This window comes from Patella vulgata, chromosome 5 (assembly GCF_932274485.2).
Source record: "Patella vulgata chromosome 5, xgPatVulg1.2, whole genome shotgun sequence".
Classification (NCBI taxonomy): domain Eukaryota; kingdom Metazoa; phylum Mollusca; class Gastropoda; family Patellidae; genus Patella; species Patella vulgata.
The window spans coordinates 12,786,794-12,808,737 of NC_065883.2; the positions used below are offsets into that span (position 1 = coordinate 12,786,794).

The 21,944-nt window shown below is 34.9% G+C and overlaps 1 protein-coding gene and 1 long non-coding RNA gene across 2 annotated transcripts in view; one reads left to right on the plus strand and one right to left on the minus strand.

The window, feature by feature from the left end:
• LOC126822216 (protein TANC2) overlaps positions 1-21,944 on the plus strand; it is a 246,533-nt gene that overhangs the window by 33,878 nt on the left and 190,711 nt on the right. The window lies entirely within an intron of this gene.
• LOC126822258 (uncharacterized) lies at positions 10,617-19,618 on the minus strand. The gene is made up of 3 exons (XR_008788295.1): positions 19,301-19,618; positions 13,544-14,373; positions 10,617-11,720 (listed from the first exon to the last, which is right to left on the minus strand). It is a non-coding gene; the product is annotated as an uncharacterized LOC126822258 (long non-coding RNA).

Genomic DNA, 21,944 nt, shown 5'->3' on the forward strand with positions numbered 1-21,944 from the left:
TTCTGTTAATGTGTTTACCGATCCCTAAATGCCACTTAAAGATTATTACTAAGGTCGGTACGATAAAAAAAACAAAGTCTTGATCATCCATTTTGATGTTAAATCATCCATCAAAATAGGTATTCAAATCCAGTAAATATCGCAGGCTAGCGATGACACCGAGGGTTGATTATGGTCTTGATAAGCTAATTAATGTTTAATTAATAATTTAGATAACATTTCAGGCATAAAGAAAGACCTGCAATAGTGCATATTTAACTATTGATATTTAAATTTACAAACTTTATAACCGTCACCCTGCAAAAAAGACAAAAAAAAGGAAGAAATATCAATCATTTTACTGTTATTCTAAAATATTAATATTTAGATCAACAAATTTTATGAAGCATTAAAATTGAAGAATAATGAAGTAAGCACATTGCAGGGAGGCCTAAATATATTTTGATTATGAGTTGAATGTCTTAATGCTGAACTGTATATTTGATGTAGAGAAATTAAACCTTAGAGTAAACAAAACAAGCTTGGTTCAAAAGTTGACAGTAAGTCAGTCAGGGGGGTGTATATTTAAACAGTGATGATATACTAATAACATATACAACACCATCTTGTTATTGTGGTTAGAGTTTATATCTTAAAGTAGTAGAGCTCTGAGTGATTGACAAGCCAGTCTATTGTTCCTACAGTATTATAGATGTCAGTAAAAATTTCTCTCTCTCTCTGTTCAGTTGTAAAATAATCTGAACTTGTAAGGTGTCTGTATTTGTGAAGTAACTTATTTAGCGTCTGCTACAACTCTGTAAGGTGTAATTAGACGTAATTTATATAGGTATAACGCATGTACCTGAAATTTTATTCTTTATGAATGGGATGTTTTACAAGGAAATAAGTTGTGGTGAAGCCTCAAATCTCTCGCTATTCAACTCTGTAAGGTGTTTGTAAGCCTGCTTAACATGGCAGAAGTATAGTGTAATAGTATTTTGTTTTATTTACTTCAATTTATGAATGGGATATTGTACAAAAATTCGTAATGGAACATCTTAAAGACTTTCTCTGGTCATTTACACTGTGAATATTCAGTATTGTCCGACCTCATATCAGTGTATGAAATTAATGTGGAAACAGAATATAGAACAGGTTACCAGTGTTAAATTTTTTTCTGTTCAGCACTAATTAGACTGTGGATATTCAAGATTTTTTAAAGTGTTATTGAACCTCTGATAAGTGCATTATTTTAACTGATGGATGGAATATTTTAAAAACTATATGGAAATGTTAACAAGAGGTTAAAGTCTTTCTCTGTTCAGCTTTTATTAGACTGTGAACATTGAAGACTTGCAATCCGACCTCCGATCAGTATATTCAATTAACATATGAATAGAATATTTTTAAAACTATGTGGAAATAGTATCCAGAACATCTTATTTCTTCTGTGCAACGGTTTACTAGATTTTAAAATATCATTGGACCCTAGATCAGTGTTTTATTTCAATTAATTCATGAATTAAAGATATATGGAAATAGTAACTAGAAGAACATCTTATTAGGTCAGTTAAGTCTTTCTTTATTCAGCACTAATTAGACTGTGAACATTCAGAACTCAGGTCAGTGAATATCTCAATTAATTAATGAACGAAATATTTTAAAAACTAGAAATATTAACCAGACAGAACAGAACATCTAATTAGGTTACCGATAGTTTAAAGTCTTTCTGTATTCAAGAGTCTCTTGTTTGAGGGTGAATTGTCTGAACTTGTATGGTGTTATATAAACATCTACTACATATATATATAGGTAGTTATGTAGTCAGTGTTTATTTATGAATGGGAATATTGTACAAGCTGTCATGTGGAAATATTAATAGGTTAGTATTCTTAATTCTTGGTTTTATTATCTTATTTTTGTGACAGACAGCTCATGGTATATTTTGTTTCTTTTGCCCCGTGTACCATGATGACAGCATGATACGTCTGCTTCAGTTCTTTTACCCCTGGTATCATAATCAAAACAGCACAATACAACTGAGTAATTATTTTGCCCCAAGTACCATGATGACAGCAAATAATATTGAAAATGATAGTTTATTTGCAATCGGAACTACTGGTATATATGCAAACATGAGTATTGACGTTACAGCAAATACGAACAAATATATGACATTTCACTTAATAATACATTATGGTATATTTGCTTCTTTTGCCCCGAGTCCATAATACGTCTGCTTCAGTTCATCTGCTCCGGGTATCATGATTATAGCACATCCAACTGCTCCATTATTTTGCCCCGATTACCATCATGACAGCAAATAATATTAAAAATAACAGTTTATTTGTGAGTATTGACGTTACAATAAACAAGAATAAATATAAGACATTTTACATATTAATACATTATAATATCTAATTTAAAATCTTACAAAATAAAATTACATTTGTCGCTAGAACATTTACAAGATTTTACAAAGTGTACAAGAGCCAAAACTCTTGGATTTTTCCAAGGATTCAAATGAATTCTATCTAAGTTTAGACTGTAGAACAGGCTGAATTGTAAGAAAAATATCTGTAAGTTTGACTTTTCTAAAACTAAACAAAACTGTCATGTGAAATTTGAAATAAGATTGTGAGGATGTGAAACCCTGTTTTCAACAAGTCCGCATGTATATTTATAGTTGGGAAAATGCTGCATTATATACTAATGTCCAAAAGAAAGTATACACACTAAAAATATGACTAAGTTTTATTTAGATTAAAAACATTTGATAAAACATTACTGAGGTTGTCTCTTGTGTCAAAACTCAACATTTCTAAGCAAAATAAAAAAGCAAAACAAATTGTCATTGTACCTAAATGCCGCATACGACTTTGGTTGATGCAGCACGAAATGCACAGTGTATACTTTCTTTTGGACATTAGTATATTTATAGCAAGCTGTGCATAAATCTATATTTTTGTACCATTGTTATATGTTTTTGAACATATTTATATATATATATATATATATATGTATTTTATGTAACATACTGTCTCTAAAGACCTGTTCATTTTAACATCAACTATATGTTACTAAGTTACTATATTGTCAATCACAGGTAAATTTCTCAATATATTGGAAAGACAGTAATTTTTTTGATGAAAGAGAGGGAGAAATGGGGTTTAATGTCCACTCGACACAAACTTGGTCATTTCGGGACTAACACATGTTTTTTTTAAATTTTATTTCTATAATTTGCTTGTGCACGGGGGCCTTTAGCAGTGGGAAGAAACTGGAGGACCCGGAGAAAACCCACGAGGTTGGACAGGCGATCCTACTCCTTGTCACGTACAACTGGGGATTCAAAACCACGCCAGTTGACTCAATGACAGACCTTATGATACAGCACACACGTGCTAACCATTCGGCCACCCAACCCCCGGGTAGCAGAAGTTAACATATATAACTAAAGCTAACTCACTATGTATGACACAAAATTCTAATAGGAAGTCATAAATGTTTGCTGAAGTAACCATGAATTGCTTCTTGTTTTGGTGGTTTACTGTCCGCTTCCACAATAGTTACAATGCAGACAATGCAAATAATTGGGGTATGCAGTAGTGCTGTATTTATAAAGAAAATATGGATTCCCTGTTTGTCCGGGGAGGGAGTTGGTTAACGCATTCGCGTTAGATCAGAAGGTCTGTCATTGAGTCAATTGATGGGATTTCAAATGCCCCAACCTCGTGGGTTTTCACCGGGTCTGCTGGTTTCCTCCCACTACTAATTAAAGACCCGAATGCGCAAGTAAATTATTGAAATAAAATGGAACCATATGTTAGTAACCTGGTTTGTCTGCATGGACTTCAAACCCCATTTCTCTCTCTCTCTCTCTCTCTCTCTTGCTCTATTTTTGTAAGTCCGAAAATTATTCTTTTTAGGACCAGATTATTCCTTCTGTTTTATTATCTGAGCAGCATAATTTGACTGACTTGTTGTACAAGGCTGCAGGATGTTGATGACCTTTTCAGTCCTATTTAATCCAAGCAAAGAGATTATCTTCCATTAATGTTTTGGTTTTATTATCTTAATTAAATGTTAAAAATCAATTTTTAATACATTTTAATGATCAAACATATTTCATTTATTCGTTTATACAGTGCAGCAAAATCCACCCAGTGGCTGCTCTAAGGCACTTCACAATTACAGACATAGGATTTGTATAACTTTAAGAATAAATGAAATATTGTCTGAAAAATGGGAAAGACAATAAGCGACTTGAACAATTAATTATAAATTAATCTCCTTAGTGTTTATAACAAGATTTTTATGATGTTTATTCTAAAATTGGTCAGTGTGGATTGTTTATCTTATAAATCTGACCAACACCATTTGTCTACATATCAAGTTGTTTCAAGCTCTGTAATACCTCTCCAGTGAGATACTTTACACGTTAAAAGTCACGATAAGATTTAGATAAGATCAAGTGGTTTTGATGGTCCGTTGTATGGTTTATTACCAGGTAAAGAGGGTGTCTTACAATCAGATGGATTTATCACAATTACCTTTTACAACTGACCAATTACTGGACATGATACACCGATAATTTATCTCTGTAATGACCACTATAATTGGCCTATGCTGGGTTAACACGGCTAATGTTATCTTCTACATAGTTTTGTTGGTATGTATGTTAAGGATTAGCCAGGCCAGTTGGAAACTTTTGAAGGGATAGAAATAAATTTCCTGATTAACGATTTCTGCTTTTATTTACTGTGGTCATGACCTTTTACTGCAAGATAAGGAAGTTTTGAGAAAAGACCCACAGTCATGGGGATTTTTGTACCTTGATAGTCACTTTAGACCTTGTACATTTCAGACCTTTTGTACTCATATTCATTTTAGACCTTGTACCCTATCCATTTCAACCTGGGGATTGGATGGTCTGTCATTGAGTCAATTGGTGGTTTCGAATCCCTCGTACGTGACAAGGAGTAGGGTCGTCATGGGTTTTCTCCGGGTCCTCAGGTTTCCTCCTACTACTACCCCTACATGTAAGTGAATTATTGAAATAAAATTGAACCATATGTTAGTCCCGAAATGACCTAGTTTGTGTCGGGTAGACAGTAAGCCCTGTTTCTCTCTCATTTTTGACCTTGTACCTCATTTCAGAGTTTATATTAAGTGATATCTCATACTAGAATATTATCAAAAGTATCTTTGTATTAACTTATTCACAGTGTAGGAACCATGGTTACTTTGTGAGGGAGGAGCTGGCTCACTAATCAGCAGGCCCTTGGATCGATCTAGCCTGTCAAAGAACGGAGGACCATCTAGTCATTTGGATGATACGAAAAACTGAGGTCCGTCCATGTACTCTTTGGTGTGCTTGTGAAAAGAACCTTCAACAGTTGTAATTCATTGAAGAGATGGCGGAAAAAGCACTGTCCAAGGAACTGTCCCTTCCTAGCACACTACATGGGCTACATGGCGTAGGACCATCTTCATTAGACGGGTTAGTGCATAAAAGTAGGATGTAGAACCCCATTTTATTTCATTTCATTTATCCACAGTGCTGCATGGGGTTGTATCATAAAGTCTGTCATTGAGTCAACTGCCGTGGTTTCGTTCACTGGTTGCACGTGACAAGGGTGCTGTATGGGGTTGTATCATAAAGTCTGTCATTGAGTCAATTGCCGTGGTTTCGAATCACCGATTGCCCGTGACAAGGGTGCTGCATGGGGTTGTATCATAAAGTCGGTCATTGAGTCAACTTCCGTGGTTTCGATTCACCGGTTGCACGTGACAAGGGTGCTGTATGGGGTTGTATCATAAAGTCTGTCATTGAGTCAACTGCCGTGGTTTCAATTCACTGGTTGCATGTGACAAGGAGAAGTGTTGCCTGTCCAACCTCGTGGGTTTTCTCTGGGTCCTCCAGTTTCCTCTCACTGCTAAAGACCCTTACGCGCTTGCGAATTATTGAAATAAAATTGAACCATGTTAGTCCCAAAATGACCTAGTTTGTGTCGAGTGGACTTAAAATCTAGTGCTACATTGCACAAAAAATCCTGATTGTGTGTGAGTGACTAAGGAAGGTTGCTTGCATAAACTCATTGGCTTTCTCCACCTGTCAAATGTTAATCTTGAAATTACCTAGCGGTTTTGTGTTAACTTGCTCTCATGTTCGAGAAGTATTAGCCCTTGTTAGAATTCCTGATACAGTTTCTAATAAAATTTAAAGAGGCTCACTTTGAAAGCCATTTTGTTGTTGGTTTAAGCTTGAAATTGAAAAAATGTTTACCAGAAAAGACAATCACATCAGCCAGATAGCTAATTTAACACTTTCAGATTTCAATTGTAACAGAAAATGGTGTGTTTTTAGGAATTGAATTGTTAAAAATGTTTGACAGGCCTCCCCAAGATGTAGTCTGGTCTTGAGAGTTGCACACTGATCTTAAATTGTCTTGAAAAGATGCCAGAACTTACTGAAAGGTAAAAGACTTAACAAGCAGATTGAAGGACAGTTCATTTATTTTTCTAAGATTTCTGAAAGAATCACCCTGGCTCTGTAGACATGTTGGAATGATATATGAAGGGTACCTTATGAAATGAACCCATTTGACCTCATGATAAACTATTTAAGATTGTTTGACTTTGAAGTTGGTAGTAAAAGTGTTTTGGATGGTATGTTAATCTGTAGTTATACTACAAGGGCAGTATATATTTAACAGCTGACCAAAGTTTGTTCTACATAGCATAAATACAAGTGATTAAAGAGGCCACAAGCCAGATACTTACTCTTTCTAAAACACCTGATGCCACTACTGATTCATGGAGGTCATTTACCTATAAATATGAATTACCTAAAGGTGTGGCTTATGTCGACCTTGCAACTGAAAGCAACTGGCGATTCGGCAACAAGAGGCGACTGAATGCAACTGAAAAAGGTCACCCAAGAGCCTCATAAAACTCAAAGCAACTTTATAAATAAGCAAAATGGATGCGAATGAAGACACTTTTCAAATGTTGATGATGTCAACAAAAATATTTTAATAGAATTGTGGCAAGACTGACCATGCCTCTGGAGTGCTTCTTCTAAGGTATATGCACTATTTCGTTGCAAAGTCTGTAATTATGATTGGCTGAAACCTCAGCATTTTATATCATATAGCTTGTCATCTTGAATGGATCTAGTTAAATAAACAAGCTTGATTGTTGACCCAAAAAATGGTTTAAGAGGTTGAAAAACTGTTGAACCTGAATTGTTCCCAGCAATTCTGATGAAAACAATATAAGAAAGTTTCACAGAAAATTTATAAGTAGTGAAACAAGTATGGAAATCTGATGATAGAATTCAATTTAATTTTATAGAATATATTGTTTCAAGTTCCCAGAGCTGCCAATGGACTGTGATATATGGTCTCTTTAAACTGAAAATAAATTTTATATATCTTATGGAGATATACTGAGAAGAAATCAAATCAAACATTTAAACTTTCTAAATATTTAGTCTACCACTGTTCTACAATCTGATTTTATGTTTTTACACGTTAAATCAACGTTACATCATCACATGGTAGATAAATAGGCACAAACAGATATTTTGAACTTCGACACGTTGACGAATATCTCAGAAAGTTTAAAAAAAAAACCTGTGTAAAACCATGTGTTAGTCCCAAAATGAATATTAAATCGGTGGTATTGAGTTGGTATTACTCTACCTGTAAATATTCATTATAGTTTTACCTGATGGGCACTAGCCCTTGACATTTTTATATTTGTGCCGGTAAATATCAATAAAATGTGTTGTAGCTTGCATAACAACAACTTGTTGTCATTATGCCGGACATTTGTTAAAAATATCAATAAAAATGTTGTCAAAAGAGAAGTCTGTGCTGGATGTAATGACAGACACCAAATGATTTGTGCCTGATAAAATGTTAATTTGTGTCTGACAATGTCTGTAACCAATGGCTTTATTTACAGATTTCCTTCCCATTTACACTTTGGGAGTCGCAGTTGACTCAGCCAGTTTGATATTGGATGACTACGCAGGAGATCTAGTGTTCGATGCCAGTGTTGGCCAAGAAAGTTCCTCAGCTTGTTTTCCTCTTGTCAGTCATGCAGGACTGATAGTATGGCAGGAACAGCATCTAGTTGTTTGGATGGGACAAAAAACAAGATCTCATGTACACAGCGTGCACGTAAAAGAACCTTTGACCAATCAAATTCGAAAATAAGAGTAGGCAGTATAGCTGCTACCCGGAGCAAAATTTCTCTCGTAAGATACTTTACCTATCTTAATTATCCTAGGTGATGCGGAAAGGTAGGCCATTGAATCCCATTTCATTTCTTTGACTCTTCAAACAGCTGACCATAGTAAGTTATAGATAGTACAAATGGTGGTGATTAAAGAATGGAGAATGTTGTACATGTATAGTGAATGGTTGATGTGTAAAACATGTTGTACTGTCTACACCTCATTACTGTACATATCTACAAGGATATAAAGTGACCACAACTTAATTAATATACCACCTATAGTAGCTGGAATATATTTACCTGTCTCTTGTAACAATAATAATGAACACTTGTAAAAACCGTAAAAGTTAAAGTCATTTAAAAACTATGTGTAGGTTTGGAAAGTTAAAGGATAGTTTAGAGAGAAATGGAGTTTAATGTCCACGGAAGAGTAACTTGGGCATATTGGGAGTTTCAGACAGGGGGTAGAGGTATTTCTAAGTGAGAGGAAATGAGAGTACCACAATGCTAGCCCAGCAAACCTACGCCTTGTTACATACACTCAGAGGTGAATGTCTGGCCATGTTTTCACCAACTTAACTTAAAGGAGCTAAATCGCTAATATTCTGGACCTTGAAATTGTTACAATTGGGTCGCAACGCAAATAATAACGTAGTATGAATGTATACAAACTGGTTTACATTCAATCGTTTCTGCTTTTACTGTAATTTCTAATCAGTTATATTCGGCGTAATACGCTAGAGGTCTCAATCAAATGCCAATCTCTAGCATCTGGTTATTCCAGTCTACATCGATAGTGCTTATTGCGCATGCTCTTCAGATAAGAATATGCGGTCACTGTTTGACATGACTTGTGGAACATATCTAGCCTCGTAAACTTGCTAAATTCACCTTTGTTCTTTGTGACTAGGGAGATCAAAAGGTCAAGTTTTCCGTTTTTGCACTAGGAAGATTTAAAGCAATAAAATGTCAGCGTAAAATATAAAAACTAAAGTGAAACATGTTCTAATTAATAATAGGAACATTTAAAACTTACCTTAAGGTGGTCTTATTACCAAACTTTTACTTTGGAAGTTGAAAAAGATCTTGCATAACAGAACCAAAACACTTAAAGCAGTGAAAACTGGCCAGTCAGGGATAATTAGCTGGGATAGTTTAATGCTGTTCCAAGGTCATCTACACTTTTTATTTGATGTCTAATATCAAGACTAAAAAGATTATTTTGTTCTATGTAATTGTTGAGCTTTTTTTTTATTTTGACATCTATAATCTGAGCGTCTGTCAGGTCTAGTCCATACATTGTGTTAAAAGAATAGTCTGTAATAAGAGCTAAAATAAAGTATTAGTGGTATTAGAATTAGACGTAAACTAGAGATGATTGTAGCTTTAACCTTTTAACAGATCACATAGCCAGACAACACACTTCACCTTTCTCTGCCCATACATATTATACCCTGAATTCAACTCTTAATTAGACCTTTAGTATTGGTGAGTGTCTAACACAACAATTTTTTTTTTATCATTAGAGAGTATTAACGCTTTGAGAGTATTTGGTGGGATGATCAAAAAAAAAATAAAAAAATCATTTTATCTGGTTTGACTATTTAGTGAAGAAAACAATACCAAAACATCAATAGTTGATAATCTTCCGCTTTGGATTCAATCAGATTAAAATGAGGTCCATCAAATGATTATACCCAATATTTGTGGGGGGGGGGGGGTGCTGACTTCAATTACTTGTTTATATTATCTGCATAGGTTGTCGAATGTTCTGAATTGTTCGATTCCTCATATTTTTACAAAAATGAACGGAATTAAATCGTCATGGTCTGGGATACAACTTTAACAATATTGTAGTTTGCAAGGGATTCGGGGGGTTGGATGGCCGAATGGTTACCGTGTGCACGTCAGTTGGCATGGTTTAGATTCCCAAGTTGTACATGACAAGGAGTCGGGTCGGCTGTCCAACCTCATGGGTTTTCTCCAGGTCCTCCAGTTTCCTCCAACTGCTAAAGACCCACACACACAAACGAATTATTGAAATAAAATTGAACCATATATTAGTCCCGAAATGACCTAGTTTGTGTCAGTGGACGTTTAACCCCATTTCTCTTTCTCTCTTGGAAGGGATTCAAAAGAAAGATACAAATTATTGTGGAAACATCAGTTTTCAATTACCAACACACAACTTTGTGGCAGTGAAAACTGACCCTTCATGAAATGTCTTGGTACTCATTCCGTAGAAGGAAACTTTGCATTCTGATTCCTTGGTTCTACTTTGATGTATCTACGTGGAACTATAGGTATATAGCCAAGATAAACTGAGGCAGTCATTAAGGAAATAACTATGATGTTTGGAACATTTCTGTTTATTTATTGACCACACGTTTGTCCAGTATTCCGTTACCATCTTTTGTCCAGATGTTCTTTCAGGTCCTGAAACATTCTGAGCGTAATATAGTAATATAATCCAAGAGATAGTAGATTTTTATCTGGATATGCTTTAACAAAATGATACTGTTGTATACCACCAGATTACACCGATATGTACCCCTCAAATATACCCCTATAACATTGTTATATACCCCTCAAATATACCCTCACAATTACACAGTTATATACACCACAAATATACTCCCACAATTACACGGTTATATACCCCTCAAATATACTCCCACAATTACACCGTTGTATACCCTTCAAATATACCCCCACAATTACATGGTTATATACCCTTCAAATATACCCCCACAATTACACTGTTGTATACCCTTCAAATATACCCCCACAATTACACTGTTGTATACCCTTCAAATATACCCCCACAATTACACTGTTGTATACCCTTCAAATATACCCCCACAATTACTCTGTTATATACACTTCAAATATACTCCCACAATTACACTGTTATATACACTTCAAATATACTCCCACAATTACACTGTTATATACACTTCAAATATACCCCCACAATTACACTGTTGTATACCCCTCAAATATACCCCACAATAAAACTGTTGTATACCTCTCAAATATACCCCCACAATTAAACTGTATATACCCTTCAAATATACCCCCACAATTACACTGTTATATACCCTTCAAATATACTCCATGAAGTTATGATTATCAATTCTGGATTCCAAAATGCATAAATGCACAAATTATTGATATGGCCGTATACATACATATGCTACAATCTAATGAAACCTAGATTATAATTTTATTTATTATTTCTAATCAGACTGATATAAATATAAGGTAATAGCACATCACATGAGTGCCAAAATGTAATTGTTTGAGAAGAATGGCCAGTCAAATCATTTACCTCAACATCTATATTGTTGAAATGCATAGTTTATAGGCATGTAGGTAATCGGGTTTGTTTTTGTTTCATTTTACATCACTGTTTCCCCCTTCTTGACAGTGGTCAGGAGAGATGACATGCCAAAGAAAAGCATTTGGTTTGCTTGGATGCTGAAGAATCCCTGAAAGTAGGAAATTGTGCAGTTACTAAATGTCATATAAAGATTATGAAATAAAGTTGTGCATAGTTTGAACAAAATTTCATGGTTAAAGAGCTCCCAGAAGAGCAAAAAATACTTTCAAATGTTAAAATGTTATTAAACCAACTTGAAATCAGTATGTGTTGGCTTTTATCTTTTCATTATTTACAGCGCAAGAAAGTAGTACAGCTTTACATTTGTGCTAATACTACTGGATTTCAACACTGGTTTTATAACATTATAACGTATATATATTAGAATGTGGAGCAAACTTATTAAATCAATTTACGCAGGCTGTTCACAATTGGTTTTTTTCAAGGTCCCAATGCACAGTTACTATTTACAACTGAATGAATAGAAGTCTTGATAACAATAGATGAAAGATAGTAGAATTGTTGTCAATATTTATTTTATGATAGACGTAGATCAATTACATATTTTAAACATTCATACCCTATATACAACATATTTACCTCTATAGACTACAGACCATCTGATGTCATCATGTTCAATATGTACAGTATTGGGCAGAAGTCATACTTTTAGAAGCTGCTTGAAATTTGCATTTAAAAAAACCCAACATATTTTTAACCCATGATGGAGCACCATACAGGATCTAATTGCTGTGCTGAGGTGATGCAGAACAGAGATAACTTATATCTAGTACTTCGGATTGGATAGAAAACCACAGTTCTGATCATGACTGTTTCACATGTCACTTTAATTGAAAATGGAATGTACAGTATCCAATATTTAATGGATGGATCAAATAGTTGTAGAACTGAACTCTCTCTCTCTCTCTCTCTCTCTCTCTCTCTGTGTTTTTAAAACAAGTATTACACATGAGTGATTTATAACTAGCATAGAGGAAATAATGGATATAGGGTTTTATTAACATATATAGTCAGAATGGCAGTAAAACACTCATAGAGTTAGAATGGTGGGTAAAAATACCTCATAAAATCTGTCTGATATCATTAGAGGGCTACAATTGGTTTAATTGAAATATATATTAATTATTCATCAATATCATGCTTCTTTCAACTGTCAGGCTACCAGTATTAAAAACAATCAGTAAATAAAATATGATAGTTTCAAAACCGATTCCAACGCCTGACCTAATCTTTCCTAGCAGTTAATCCTAACTCTTGTGACCAAGGAGCTGGCTCATTAACCAGGAGATTTTCAGTGTGATTTCTACTTGTCCCTGGTGCTGGATAGAATAGTGTCTAGTCATTCATATGGGACAAAAATCTGGGAAACCATGTATAATTTGGTATTGACTTTAAAGAATCCTTGGCAGTTGAAATATGATAAAGAATAGGCAAAAAAGCTGCTTTTTAAGGAAAATTGCCCATCTTCATTAGAGAGAGAGAGAGAAATGGGGTTTAACGTCCACTCGACACAAACTAGGTCATTTCGGGACTACCATCTTCATTAGACCAGTCGGGGATTCAGAAAAGCAGGATGTTAAACCCCATTTCATTTATCTTTTATCTGTGCACGAATATAAGGACAGCTGTCTAGTCATTCGGATGGTAAGAAAAACCAAGGTCCTGTGTACACATTGGTGTGCATGTAAAAGATCCCTTGACAGTTGAAATTCGATATAAGAGTAGGCCGTAGTGCCATTGTCCGGGCAAAATTTCCCTCATATCAAACTGTATGGCGTATGCTCGTCTTCATTAGCCCAGTTCGGAGCAGAACAGTAGGACGTTAAACCCCATTTCATTTCATTTCATTTTGAAATGTGGTGCAATGCATTTCGCAATGACATAAGACCCCACCTCATGCATGGTACCTACCAATAAATTTATTCTTCTTTAATAGTTAATGTATGGCTCACTACAACATTTAGATCCATTTCTGAAATAGCTTACACGCAACATAGAATTCTAGTGATCTATGACCAAAACATTTTACACAGAAACCTCTGATTGTAATTCTCGTAGATGATCATCTATATATCACCTTTTATCATCATAGACAATGATCACGTTGCACCTACAAATTATATCATCCTTCAGGTAGATCTAAAGGTACAGTAAGAAAGATGGGTTTATGGGTGTTTGATTGTTGTAGAATATGTTTAAAATAGTCCGGTATTTTTATTATCTCCACATTTTATCTTGACAAGACATGTGGTATGTAGAGTAACGGAGTCATAAATACCCCTAGCAACCAGCAGCACCATATCCAATATGTCTGCCTTTCTACAATCAAACTCAGATTAAATGCCTGATTGTTCCAGCCAAATCTTTGATGGTTTATTTTGGAAGTTGATGTGTTTGAGCAGGAAGAATGATATTAAACTTTAAAGAGAACCATAAGAAAAATTGTGCAAAGTAATTTATGGCAGCCCATTTATAATCCATAAGATTTAAAAAAAAAACCACCATTACTGGTTTCTAGTGTGTTTTCTATTTTTGGTTCTGTCTTACTGGCAAATTATCTGTATTTGTTTGTTTTTTTGTTTTTTTTTAATTCAGTAAAGAAAGGGATTGGTCAATGGTGAACTAGCATCATATTGGATCTAACTGCTGCTTGTATTCTCTGCTTCTCTGCTTGTGTACATTTGGTTAATCATGTTGTCATCCATTCTTGACCGGAACTTGACAAAGCTCGCTTGTTCAAACTACAAAAATGATCATGAAAGAATGTTAAACATGCATTATGCAAGAGCTAAATCTGCCTATTGCAGGTCTTTCTTTAGGCCTGAAATGATTTCTAAATTAATTAGACATTAATTAACTGATCCAGGCCTTAATGAACTCTCGATGGCATCAGATTTCTCTGATATTAAATAAATTAGAATGGTTCAGCGATACTTTGATTTAATCAAATATGGAGGACCGAGACTTAGCTTTGATCAACCAGTACGGTGGTTGAAATTATTGCACACGTCTGTCAAACCTTCAAAGGCTAATATCTTCGCTTGCAATAGAGTAATTTGAATGAAATTTTCAAATTATTCATTTTACATCATCTACTTTGGAACTATTATAGCAAGAATGGCTAGTTCTTTATCTAAATCTTACATAATGTATCTTTAATGATTTATTATCAATACTAAAATTCCAAAGTGACATAGTTTGTGTGGTGGAGTGGATGCTACTCTCCCTCTCTCTCTCTCTCTCCCTGTCTCTCTCTCTCTCTACCCCCTATTAATGGAACTCCAGGTAGTCTGGTATATATTGACCTCTATCTTATATACCACAGTGTTCACTTGCAGGAATCCACACCAATTAGTAACCAGAATTTATTTATCTTTTCTTCATTTATCTTATCCTCACCAATGTTTTCTGTGTCAGCTAACCAGCCAATGTGTCAGTGTTTATTTTCAAATCCAATATTTTAACAGATCTTGGAAGCGAATGTTTCTTTCATTTGCTGTTAACGGCAAATTGGCAGTAGTTTGGAAAATTTTTTTGAAAGTCTGAGATTGGATTCCTGAAATAAAACTGCCCATTACAATAGATCTTTTGTTGGAATTGTGATTAAAATGGATGCTATAGAAAGTTTTTCGCTACTTTCTTCTTCGCAATCTTCTTAGATCCCATGGAAGAAACAGGTTCTAAAAGAAATAGTTTCTTAATTAATGTACATGAGCATGTCGTAGGAATAAAAAAGGTGATTTAATTTGATAACTCAGTGCTTGGTTTGAGAAACAAGGTAACCTCAGACTCATCACAAACATATTATTTGGCTGAATTGATAATACTAAACTTGGCTGTTTAAAGAGAGAGCCATCCCATCGACACAAACTTTGTCATTTTGAGACTATCATATGGTTCAATTTTATTTCAATAATTCACTTGCGCGTAGGGGTCTTTAGCAGTGGGAGGAAACCGGAGGGCCCTGAGAAAACCCATGCTGTTGGACAGACAACCATAGTCTTTGTCACATATCGTGTTACTTGACTGACAGACCTTCTGATTCAGCCATCCACCCAAACTACCCCCCACCCCTGGCTTTATAAAGATACCTAAGTGGGTAAGACGCTGGCTCGCTAGCCTGAAGGTCGGGTGTTCGATCCCTGCATTGGCCGAGAAAGTTCATCCAGATTTTCAGGCGTGGTTCCCCCTTGTCAGTGAAGCAGGACGGAGGGCCTGACAAGGACAGCTGTCTAGTCCTTCGGATGAGACGAAAAATCGAGATCCCGTGTATATATTAGAATGCCCGTAAAAGATCCCCTGGCAGTTGGAATTCGATATAAGAGTAGGCGATAGTGCCAGGCAAAATTTCCCTCATAGCACACTGTATGGCGTATGCATGTCTTCCTTAACGTTGCATGAAATAAACTAAGTAAATCTACAAAGTTGTGTTTTTTTATTAATGCTCAAGTAAATACAAATGAGAAGTGGTATCTGATGTTCTGGAAAGAGTAACCAGTGCAGGTTAAAAAATTATTTTGATAGAGATTACAACTGTCAGTCCCAAAAATATTTTGAAAACAAAAATCATTTCTAACAAGTCATAATAAAATTGTGCATCTTCTGCAGACAAAATAAACAAGCCAGCACCACCTATAATCATTGGGTAGAAACTTTTGATGGGTCTGGGGTTGCTCTTATTGAATCCAAGCTGGGAGAATATCTACCATTGACTGTTTGGTTTTGTTTTCATGAAAAAATATCATTCGGAAAATATTTAAATCCAGTTTAGTATTTATAAAGATATGAGTAACTGAAAACTTGGCAACGTTCAGCATTTTCTGAGAATAATATAAACAAACCAGAGCCACACGATTGAATCCGAGTTGGGATGTTATGTTAATTAAATGTTAAATAAACAATTTGAGTGTGCATTAAGCCATGGAAAATTTAATATTGTCTGAATGATGCAACTGACGATCCGCAGGTGTAGCAATAATTGATGGAAACCTGTCAACTTGAAAATAAATAATGACAATTTGTATGCATTTTAAAAATAAAAATTCTCTCAGTACATTATTTATAAGTTATTGCTTGTATCATGAGAATATCATTGGAAAGAATGAAAATGGAATTTGATGCGTGATATATCAGACTGTTGTTAATATGTACCATATATATCACCCGTCCCCTAAAGGAGTATATCAAATTCTTTATACTTTATTGATATTCCACTGAGTGTTCAAGTCAGATTTCAATTACTCCTCCATATTTTCCACCTGGGACTGTTTGAGGGATTAAGTCTAGGTGTTGGAGATATTTAGTATAGAGACTAGTAGCCAAGTATATTATAAGTGTAGTGGTACTTAACCAGTATGAGCAGATTGTTTCCAAGATCTGATATACATGTGCACTGTGCTTAATTTTTGTGAAAAGCAAGCTTTTTTGTTTATTATTTGAAATTACATATGGTTCATATGAAATTACATTTTATTTCAATAATTCGCTAGTGTGTAGGGATCATCAGCAGTGGGAGGAAACCGGAGGAATGGGAGAAAACCAGCAAGGTTTGACAGGCGACCCTACTCCATATTATAAGTGTAGTGGTACTAAAATTACCTAGTATGTAGACTGAACAGATTGTTTCCAAAATCTTATATACATGTGCACCTTGCTTAAATTTGGGGAAAAGCAAGCTCTTTTTTTATTATTTGAAAGTACCAATGCGAAAATAGTTAAATTCTATATCAGTTATTTATTTGTGTTTTTACAATAAATATTTGTAAGTCGAACTATTCTTGTTTGAATTTGACCCCTAATGGTCAAGAAGTGTTCAGTGGTATAGATAGAAGTGCAGTCAGGGATTGTCCAGATTTCTGTGACTAACTTTCACAGAATATTGTTCATTGCCAGGCCCTTACATCCTACACCAATGACAAGGGGTTACTAGGCTGGAAAAACTCAAGGAGAGTGAGAGAGAAGTGGGGTTTAACGTACACTTTACACAAACCAACATATGGTTTAATTTTATTTCAATAATTTGTTTGTGTGTAGGGGTCTTTAGCAGTTGGAGGAAACCGGAGGACAGGGAGTAAAACCCACCAGGTTGGACAGACGACCCTACTCCTTGTCACGTATAACCGGGGAATCAAAATCACGTCAGTAATGACAGACCTTATGATACAATGCGCACACTGTAACCATTCGGCCATCCAAAACCCCCTAAATCTCAAGGAACTTGTTTGGATAGAACACAAGACTTCCTGGCTAGTAAGCTATGGTAATACTCACAGAGCTACCAAGGCTCACAAATTAAAGATACATTGTAAGATAAAGATAAAAAGCTGACCATTCTTGCTATAATAGTTCAAAAATAGATAATGAAAAATGAATATATTGAAAATTTCATTCAAATTAGTTCATTCTGTGCGAAGTTATGACAGTTTAAATAAAGATGAAGCAACAATTGTTTATTATCATAAAATCGGGTCTAAGTGTCAATTATCCAATTTATCATTAAATTTTTAAATCTTGCAGGTGTTTTAATCCATTGAAATCTCAGCCATCTGATTATCTAACGATTTGATTATAGGCTGGTCATGTGAATAAATGTAAAAATTAAAGCTTATATAACATTTGAAGCCAGAAAAAAGACCTGCAATAGGCAGATTTAGCTCTTACATAATGCATGTTTAATATAGACACAGGATTCAGAAGGTACAAAAGTACTTATAAGTTTTATATGGGATATAAATAACAGACATTTGTCTATATGGATATATATATGCTATATTTGCATATGATTGATCTATGTGCAACTATCTATATTTACATATGATATACCTATATATCACCTTTACGTACAACTGACAACATGCTACAGGATAATGATTTTTTAAAAAATGAAATGTCACTCACAGTCCTTTGATGTTGTTATATTATTAAAATAGTTGTGGAAGTGGGGAAGAAATTGGGTTTTAACGTCTTCTCTTGAAAACACAACTAGCTTATTTTAGGACTAACATACCATGTATATTTATTTTTCATTAAAAAGCATGCCGCCCCCCCCCCCCCAGTGTTAGTTTCAATGCATAATTGATAAGAATTTAAACTGGAGGTGTGAGATACAATTTGCAATTAGAGAGGTTGTACCCATTTCTGCTATCAGTGCCAGAACTATTTTTTTTCAGCACAGTTATGTGTGGAACTCTTCACAAAAAAAGTTAATTTAAATTGCCTAATTGGTCAAGGTCACATGCCATACAAAGATGTACTGAATTAATTGGGACCAGGCTCAGTTTCCATGCATGCTAACAGAATTTTTAGCAAACCGCACTGGTTTCAGTGAGAAGCCATCTTTGAGTATTATAACACTTATCTGTAGTCAACCTGTCTAAAATAAAACAAACTAGTTTTATAATAAATGTAAACAATATCAAACATAATGTCTACTAAACAATCTCAAGACTATTACCATGTTTGAAGTTCAAGACAGCCTGTTTCTTATCATTCCTGGAGAAGATCAATTTTACAGGAAAAAAATTGTTGGAAAAAGATAAAATAAAAGAATCATATTATAACTCAGTCTGAATCTAGAGAATTTCTCTTGTCAAATTTATCTAAATTTCATAATGCATGACTTTATAGTGATAAATATTTTAGCTGGTTTAGACAACTGTATAAACTTACCTGCATCAGAGAAATTTTATAAATTTATCAACATCAGGGAAATTTTACAAAACAATTATGGAAATTTAACCATTATACCCGACAATTTACATAACAACGCGCATGAATTTAGTTGTGTTCAGGATTTTTATGATACAGCACAAAATATGTTATTTTGTCTCGCCTGCAAAATGACCGAAGATTCAGATCCAGTTTTGGTTATTTTCCATAGTCCTTGATCTTAACCAGCATATATGGCTGACATGGAGCCCATGCATTATATCCTTTTAAATGCAATATCAAGGAAATCCTTTTAACATGGTTTTAAACATAGCATAGTCTGTTGGACAGCAGACATAATAACACAATAAAACTATTTAAATAGCTTTAAAATCCGACCAAAGTTTTAAGATGGAATTATGAGTTTATTTTTTTATTCTTAAATGTATATATATTTATATTATGTTAAATATGTTTTTGTATGTAACTAACCAGTGACAGCAAAGTGAGTCAGGAAGTCACAAGTCATTGTTTACGATATATTAACATAAATTTAAAAATAGACTTAAAATATTTTTAAAATTTAGTTTGCTTTTTTTTTTGTCAACTCTTAGATTTTGCATAATATGTGTATATCATTTTAATGTTTTTGTTTGTATATCGTCAAAGACTTGCGATTTCCGACTCACTTATTACTAAACTCTTATTCTGTCTTCCTAGTCATAAATAAATGACATAATACACCATCTGTTCTTTGGTTTATACTTTTTAGTGCTGTGGAAATGGGGGAGCCACGGTGGCTAAGTGAGTAAGATGCTGGCTCGCTAGTCTGGAGGTCAATTGTTGGATCCCTGCATTGGCCGAGAAAGTTCATCAGGATTTTCCGACATGGTTTCCCTTTGTCAGCGGTGCAGGACGGAGGTCAGAAGGCCTGACAAGGACAGCTGTCTAGTCGTTCGGATAGTACGAAAAACCAAGGTCATGTGTATGGCGTGTGTGTAAAAGGTTCCTTGGCAATTGGAATTTGATATAAGAGTAGGCCATAGTGCTACTGGATGGGGCCAAAAATTTCCCTCACTTTACACTGTATGGCGAATGCCCCTTTTTTATTAGCCCAGTCGGAGCAGAACAGTAGGATGTTAAACCCCATTTCATTTCCTGGGGGAAATGGTATTAGTATAAAATTTATGTAGTTGTGTAAGTTTACCAAAATCTATCTGCTCTTAATCAAAAGATGTCTTCCCCCCCCCCCCACAAAATTCTGGAGTACATGGGTGCTCACGCTCTCAAATATGATAGGTAGGAAATTATTTTATACACATAAAAGAATAAACTTTAAAGAAATTCTATACAGCCTAGGGTTTTCACGAGCGGATACAAGCGTATCATACGTGGGAAATAATTTGCGTGAATCTCGAGAAAAGAGTCTTCACCTGGTGCGGTAGATGTTGTAATAATATAATCGAACATTTTTAAAAGGTCAATCTCGACAGTTTTGTATTTATATAAGTATATTATATCATCACTCCAACATCTGATGATTGTGTTAGAGTTACCTGTTCTTACCTGAATTGTATCAAATGTTAACACCTGTACTCTCTACTACTGTGAACTATTCTTTAATTCTGTCTTTAGGCCCATACCAATTTTATTTTGCCCAGCCTTATGGGTGATCTCTGCCCTCTGGGTCCTCTAGTTTCTTCCCACTGGTAGACCATTATGCCCAAGTGAAATATTGTGAGAGAGAGTGAGAGAGAGAGAGAGAAAGAGAGTTCCCCAAACCCACTCACAAAAACACACACACACACACACACACACACACACACACAAAGAAAGGGAAGAGACAGACAGATTGATATTTCTTAACACAGACAAATCACCACCGTACAATACCTCTTCAATAATTCAGTAGTGCTCCCGGGGATCTTTAACTGTGGAAGGTTGTCCTTGAGGGATTTGAAGGTTTTATCTAGCTGTGCACCAAGTGGGCAAATTTTATTGCCAAACAATAAGGTCTTCTGGCCATGTTGGTGGCAGAACACCTTTCGACAAAAAAATGTCTTTGATATTTTGCTACTTGGTATATATTTGGTTTTTCTGAGTAAAAGAATACAACAGATTATTATGGGGTTATGCACACATAGCCTGCCGGTGTTTCGAGCTGTTTGGGTATGGTTCAAAATGTTTCATCTGAAATGAGCATGAAATGTTATCGAAGCCAGGAGAGTGGAGGGTTCACTATAGGCCAAACTATTTTGACCTCATCAGTTAGAGATTAAAGTTAATTATGCATAGGCATAAAGCTGACTGGAGTTGGCATTTTTCAAGCTGCCCCAAACACACAGTCAAGAAAGCCAACTTTCTTTTTTAAGAAAAGCTATCTCGAAGACAGGTACAGAGGTGGTGTTTTTAAACTGGTTTATTTGCCACACCCTTGTGTTAAAATTTTAAATTGGCCGAACGATTGCCATTGTTTTTGAACCAGTTTAACTGAATGGTGTATATAATACATTTGTTCAAGCCATTGCCCACGATTTTGTCTAGACTGTAAAACTATGATAGTTGAATGAATGTTTATAAATTGATTGATCAGTGAATACATACTATGATAGATGATAACAATTATTTGTGTTGACATTTAGATCAATGATAACAATTATTTGAT